General features: G+C 28.4%; 1 non-coding gene across 1 annotated transcript; it reads right to left on the reverse strand.

Annotated features, from left to right (window-relative positions):
* Window positions 1-7,274: 7,274 nt before the first annotated feature.
* Window positions 7,275-7,393, reverse strand: LOC130664344 (5S ribosomal RNA). Its single transcript, XR_008989380.1, has one exon. It is a non-coding gene; the product is annotated as a 5S ribosomal RNA (ribosomal RNA).
* Window positions 7,394-7,500: the final 107 nt, after the last annotated feature.

Consider the following 7,500-nt stretch of genomic DNA (forward strand, 5'->3'; position numbering starts at 1 on the left):
ATTAGACACTTTTTTTGATTCATCAACTTGTGTACCCGGGTCAAAAATAAAACTTGATTCAGGCTCGCTTCGCCTTATTTTCTTTTGAAGTTATCGATTTGCCGACGATTTTTTGATAAGATCTCGATTTTTTCGACTTAAATTTAATTTTTTTCAACTTTTTGAACTTTTTTCATTTTAGTTTCAACTTATTGGTCTTTACTTTGAGCACGATAGTCATTCACATTACTTTTGACTTGCTAAACCAAGTCGAAAAAAAGTCATTTATTCGCCTTACTTTCGCCTTAATATATAAAAATTATTTCACCTTAGTTCTGACTTTTTCGACTTATAATTTAAGTCGAATAAGTCTAAACCGAGTAAATTTCGACTTGATTTTGACTTTTTCGTCTTAAATCGTGACTAAGTAAACCAGTTAAGTTTAAACCAAGGCGAAAACTTAATATATTTCATACCTCCGTAAAAAAAGTCGAGTTTGTCTTGTGAAAAACGGCTCCAAATTTCGACTTGGTAAACCAAGTCTAAATCAAGTTTTATTTTTGACCCGGGTATTTCAATTTTTTCACTTAAATAATCGCTAATTCAATGACAAATATATTCATTTGAAATCAGCAACTAAAGTGTAGGTATTATTGACAGGGTAAAATGGTATCAGAGTCAATTATTGACACACCATTGACCCCATTATTGACAGGATTATCGCGCATGCGCATAAATTTATTGAAAAAGAATTAAAATTACATAAATTATCAAATACAGGTTGTCGATAGATTTTATAATTAAAAACAGCAAATTATATAATTTAATATAATAGATAAATTAATAACAACGAAAAAATTCATTCAAGACGCAGTTTTCCTTTTCTTTTTTTTTTCTACTTCTTTCTGAGCATTTTTGACAGCTTGCAAAGCAGCACACAGTTGCTGGGATTAATATTTTTTCCTTTTTTTTTCGACGGCACGTTTCTTAGGCATCGCCTGTAAAACTAATTAAATAATTTATTGTAAGCAATTAATAAAGATTGAATCATAAATCGGAGTTCATTGATAAAGGTTATTGCCAAACTGGTTGCAATACTTTATAAATTTACAAAGTTTTTCCACTTACCTTCATGTATCTTATTACACCAATTAAAATATAAACTTGAAATATTATTTATTATTTACTAATGAACGACAATATTTCGCGCAGACAATTTTTTGTTTATTATAAAATTACACGAGACAAAATGTAAACAAATCCGCTGTGTATGTTAAGGAGGTACCTACTATTGACATCCGCTATTTTTAAATTATAATTAAGATTTATCAGTTTGAAACAATGACCCTGAGGTTATTTAGAGACTTAATAAACCCTATAATAACCCTGATTAAAAAAGAGAATCAAAAAACATTAAAAAGAATTAATTTTTTAATCCTTTTTAATACTTCCAATCCGATTTTAAATGGCCCCGTTACATGGCTCAATCCTTTTTAATTCTCTTTTTCAACCAGGGAATTTTGAATGATAGGCTTATATCAGAAATATATATAAAAAATCCGCTTTTTAAAATACTCTCTCTCTTAGCGAAGTTGTTAAGAAATTTTAAAACAACTAGCAATAGTGGTCTTCATAATTCATATCTAGGCATAATATCCCGATGAAAAAAGATTTTGTCTAATCATATATGATCATGCATAATTGTCTATATATGGTCAAGAACAAAAATTTTGAGCCGCATGGCAGCTCTTAATTTCGATTTTAATAGATCTACGTGAAAAAGTCGAACTCAGAATTTGTATGTCATCGGACTCACTAAAATCTGACGGCAGTAAAATTTTTTAAACCAGTAAATCTACAGATAGTTTTGTAGATATTTTTGTTTTTCCACCGACTATAAGATTTTTAGGTGGGACTTGATAAAAAAAATGTTGCTCTAAAATGAAGCACCCTCAGACTTATATATGATTATACCTAGCCTTCATCAGTTATATCTAATCAGATCTAATTATATATAGACTTATATATAATTCCTGTGTAAAAAAAATTTCGCCCGGAGGGATCCCGCATTTGGAACCTGCCGCTCATGAGACTGACCGGAACTTTAAGCGGAAGATTGGCGGAACCTTTTAAATTGGTAAAGAGCATATAAAATAGCTATAAAATTCTTAAGGAAAATGTTAGCATTTATTTCGAACGAAAATTAGTAAATTCTGCTAACTTTTATGATGGCTAAGATTTTAAATATATTTAAATTTCATCACTATATTTTAAATAGCTATTTAGATATTTTAGCTGTCACTATAGTGCCGCAAAAATTCCTGAAATCTTCCAATAATAGTATTTTGGGTATTTTCAAGTGAAACTGCGGAATACAAAAAATACTAAAAGTGCCGCGTAAATTCCTGGAATCTTCCAAAAAGAGTTCGTAGGGTGCTTTCAGGTTCATCATTTTTCATCGGGGCAGTAGAAAATGTGTCCGTGACCCGTAAACACAAAAACTCGAGAAAAAAGCCATTATTTGGATCACTTTTTTTTTTAAACGATTATTTTAGGGCCAAAAAAGAAGTGTGTCATGAATGGCCATCAAATTTGGCCCCGTTTAATTATAATTAATAAAAAGAACTTGAATGATTTTGTATTTCTATACATGTTTTTTACATATATTTTCGTCACACCAGTCGCGCCTGCGCGAAAAAATACATCTGACCATTTTTCGGAGCGAAATTTGAATTTCGAGTGTAATAGAAAGGAAAAAAAAAATTGTCCTTGAAACTTTTATCGTACATTTTTCTTTTTTTATTTTGCAAATGAGCATTAAGGGTCGTGCACTTTTGGATTTACCAAATTTTTTTGAGTAAATTATGTAGTTATTAATGGAATAGTAATTAATTTTCTCCTTAAATGGAAATATTAATATTTTTTTTAATTATTTGTGAGTTCAAATTTATTGATTATATATAACGCTTTCAATGAAGCAAGGAATTAGTAAATTTCTTTATTTATAAAAATATCTAACAGATAATGATAAGAAACTGAAAGAGTTGGAGGTAGAAGAAGCAAGAGGGAAAATAGTTGATATTTCTCGTACTGCATGTTCAAAGAAAATCTCAGTTATTAAGATAGCACTATCGGAAAAAAAGAAAGAGGATGATCTAAAACTCTTTCTAAATGATGTCTAAGGTAAAAGCCACTATTATTGACATATTGTTTTATTTTATTGATTACTCAATTAACTTTATGATTAAATCGCAATAAGCAATATTTTTTATTAATTTTTAAACATTTTTAAATAGGAAAAAAGTAAAATCCCGATGAAAAAAGATTTTGTCTGTATATTTTGTCTATATATGTTCATATATATGATCATATATGATTATATATAATCATATATGAAGTTATATATAATCATGCATGATTATATATGGGGTCATATATAATTATATATAATTATATATGACCCCATACATAATTAGATCTGATCATACCTGGCTGTTATAAGCCCATATATAAGTCTATATATGATCAGATCTGATTATATATAAGTCTATATATAATTAGATCTGATCAGATCTATTATATATGAGTCTATATATACCCTAGTAGAAATAATCTAGTTTTCACTCGATATAAACCAGTAACTGGCCAGTAATATCGAGTAGAAACTCGAAATCGCGCCACCTACAACTAAGTCATAAACATTGGTCACACCGACACTGTACCTTTACTAGTGTGTGTGTCTGTTTATTTTTTTCTGTCAATCTGTACGCGTCGTTGTTTTAAAAAATATTAAAAAACAGTGTGAATTAATTGAAATTTGTGTATGTTAACGTGGAAATATTTTTTTAATTTTCTTCAATTAATAATAATTACTTTATTGTCAGATTTATTGTTGTTATTCTATTAATCTAATGATGTTATTTATTTCATAATATAAATAAATATAAATTAAACGTTTATGTCATATCGTTTATTTAACATTATTTTTATTTTATTTGACAATTTTTTATAACCTTTGATAACCTCAATATTCAAAATTGATAGTTTTACTGAAGCCGCCATGTTTTGCTCGATCTCTAGTAAAACTGGCCAGTTACTTGACAGAAACTCGATATTACACTGGCCAGTTACTGGTTTAAGTCTAGTTAAACTGGCTAGTTACTGGCTAAAAACTCGATATCATTTCTACTAGGGATAGTTAGATCTGATCATACCTGGCTGTAATGACCCCATGTATAATCATATACAAGTCTATATATGACCAGATCTGAGTATATATAAGCCTATACATAATTTGATCTGATCATACCTGGCTGTTATAACCCCGAATATAACCATATAATATATATGATCAGATCTGATCATATATGGGTCTATATATAATTAGATATAATCATACCTGGCTGTTATAACCCCATCTATAATCATATATAAGTCTATACATGATTAGATTTGATCAGACATGACTGATACAAACCCATATATAATTAGATATAGGCCTATATATAATTAGATCTGATCAGACATGGCTAATATAAATTCATGTATAGTCGTGTATAAGTTTATATATGATTGGATCTGATCAGACATCACTGATATAAACTTGTTTGTAGTTATATATGTCTATGTATGATTAAATCTGATCAGACTTCATTAATATGAAACCTATAAATATTTAATTATGTATATAGTTCCAATAAATATATATATAATAAATAATATGACAATTTTTTAATATCAGAGTTATTAAATTTTTATTTTGTCAACTATCAATCAAACTTAAATCCCCAATACTTAAAAAATGTTCAAAGGTTTCGGCAGCAATTTAAAAGTATAAAGTATCAATTTGATTATTTGAGTTAAGTAATACCATAAACTTTTCTTAATTATAAGTGTAAAACAGACTAGAGAATTAGACTACAATCTATCGATAACCAAAGTTAAGCAGCTTCGGCGTGGGACATTAATTGGACGGGTGACCTCGTAGTAAAATAGTAGTCAACGGATGAGAATTTATTTTTTTTATTATTTAATTTTACCCGACATTTATGTTGATGAAGACAATAAATCCTAATTAATTTACTTAATTAATAATTTACAGATATTCTAAATGTGATTCTAAAAATGACTATATTCGTTCATGCATGATTATATATAATCATATATGATCATGTATAAACATATCTGACTATATATAATTAGACGTGGGCAATTTTTGGATCTGATCAAATATAGACAATTATGCATGATCATATATAATATATGAATATATATGAATATATAACATAATCATATATGATTAGACAAAATCTTTTTTCATCGGGATATTATGCCTAGATATGAATTATGAAGACCACTATTGCTAGTTGTTTTAAAATTTCTTAACAACTTCGCTAAGAGAGAGAGTATTTTAAAAAGCGGATTTTTTATATATATTTCTGATATAAGCCTATCATTCAAAATTCCCTGGTTGAAAAAGAGAATTAAAAAGGATTGAGCCATGTAACGGGGCCATTTAAAATCGGATTGGAAGTATTAAAAAGGATTAAAAAATTAATTCTTTTTAATGTTTTTTGATTCTCTTTTTTAATCAGGGTTATTATAGGGTTTATTAAGTCTCTAAATAACCTCAGGGTCATTGTTTCAAACTGATAAATCTTAATTATAATTTAAAAATAGCGGATGTCAATAGTAGGTACCTCCTTAACATACACAGCGGATTTGTTTACATTTTGTCTCGTGTAATTTTATAATAAACAAAAAATTGTCTGCGCGAAATATTGTCGTTCATTAGTAAATAATAAATAATATTTCAAGTTTATATTTTAATTGGTGTAATAAGATACATGAAGGTAAGTGGAAAAACTTTGTAAATTTATAAAGTATTGCAACCAGTTTGGCAATAACCTTTATCAATGAACTCCGATTTATGATTCAATCTTTATTAATTGCTTACAATAAATTATTTAATTAGTTTTACAGGCGATGCCTAAGAAACGTGCCGTCGAAAAAAAAAGGAAAAAATATTAATCCCAGCAACTGTGTGCTGCTTTGCAAGCTGTCAAAAATGCTCAGAAAGAAGTAGAAAAAAAAAAGAAAAGGAAAACTGCGTCTTGAATGAATTTTTTCGTTGTTATTAATTTATCTATTATATTAAATTATATAATTTGCTGTTTTTAATTATAAAATCTATCGACAACCTGTATTTGATAATTTATGTAATTTTAATTCTTTTTCAATAAATTTATGCGCATGCGCGATAATCCTGTCAATAATGGGGTCAATGGTGTGTCAATAATTGACTCTGATACCATTTTACCCTGTCAATAATACCTACACTTTAGTTGCTGATTTCAAATGAATATATTTGTCATTGAATTAGCGATTATTTAAGTGAAAAAATTGAAATACCCGGGTCAAAAATAAAACTTGATTTAGACTTGGTTTACCAAGTCGAAATTTGGAGCCGTTTTTCACAAGACAAACTCGACTTTTTTTACGGAGGTATGAAATATATTAAGTTTTCGCCTTGGTTTAAACTTAACTGGTTTACTTAGTCACGATTTAAGACGAAAAAGTCAAAATCAAGTCGAAATTTACTCGGTTTAGACTTATTCGACTTAAATTATAAGTCGAAAAAGTCAGAACTAAGGTGAAATAATTTTTATATATTAAGGCGAAAGTAAGGCGAATAAATGACTTTTTTTCGACTTGGTTTAGCAAGTCAAAAGTAATGTGAATGACTATCGTGCTCAAAGTAAAGACCAATAAGTTGAAACTAAAATGAAAAAAGTTCAAAAAGTTGAAAAAAATTAAATTTAAGTCGAAAAAATCGAGATCTTATCAAAAAATCGTCGGCAAATCGATAACTTCAAAAGAAAATAAGGCGAAGCGAGCCTGAATCAAGTTTTATTTTTGACCCGGGTACACAAGTTGATGAATCAAAAAAAGTGTCTAATACAAAAAAAATTAGTAAAATTAATTTGAATACGATTAAAAAATTCAAACATTCACCGTCACTCTTACAGTGTCAATAATATAGTCTTACAGTGTCAATAGATGAGAACAAAAACAGACCAAAAATTATTGACAATAGTCTAAGTAAGGAATGGTAAGGGCAAAACTAGATTAAAATTCACATATTAATTAAACGTAAATGACAAATAAAATTGAATAAAAAAAAAACTTAGAATTTTTAGTTGATTTAAAACAGATCAAATTTTTTGACTCGAGTAATTGTTTATTATTTTATTAATAGAGATGTATTTTTCGTTAATAAAATACGAAAAAAAGAATGCCAACAGCACGTGGTGTTCCCAAGCGGTCACCCATCCAAGTACTAACCACGCTCAATGCTGCTTAACTTCAGTGATCAGACGAGAACTGGTGAATTCAGCATGATATGGCCGTTGACAATATATAAGCAGTTCAATTTATTATTTAACTGCTCTGTAGTTTGACGTTAGTTTGCTGTTGAATTCAACTTAAACTATAAGTTTGTGTCAATCTACTACCGCAATT

Source organism: Microplitis mediator, chromosome 2, assembly GCF_029852145.1.
Source record: "Microplitis mediator isolate UGA2020A chromosome 2, iyMicMedi2.1, whole genome shotgun sequence".
NCBI lineage: Eukaryota > Metazoa > Arthropoda > Insecta > Hymenoptera > Braconidae > Microplitis > Microplitis mediator.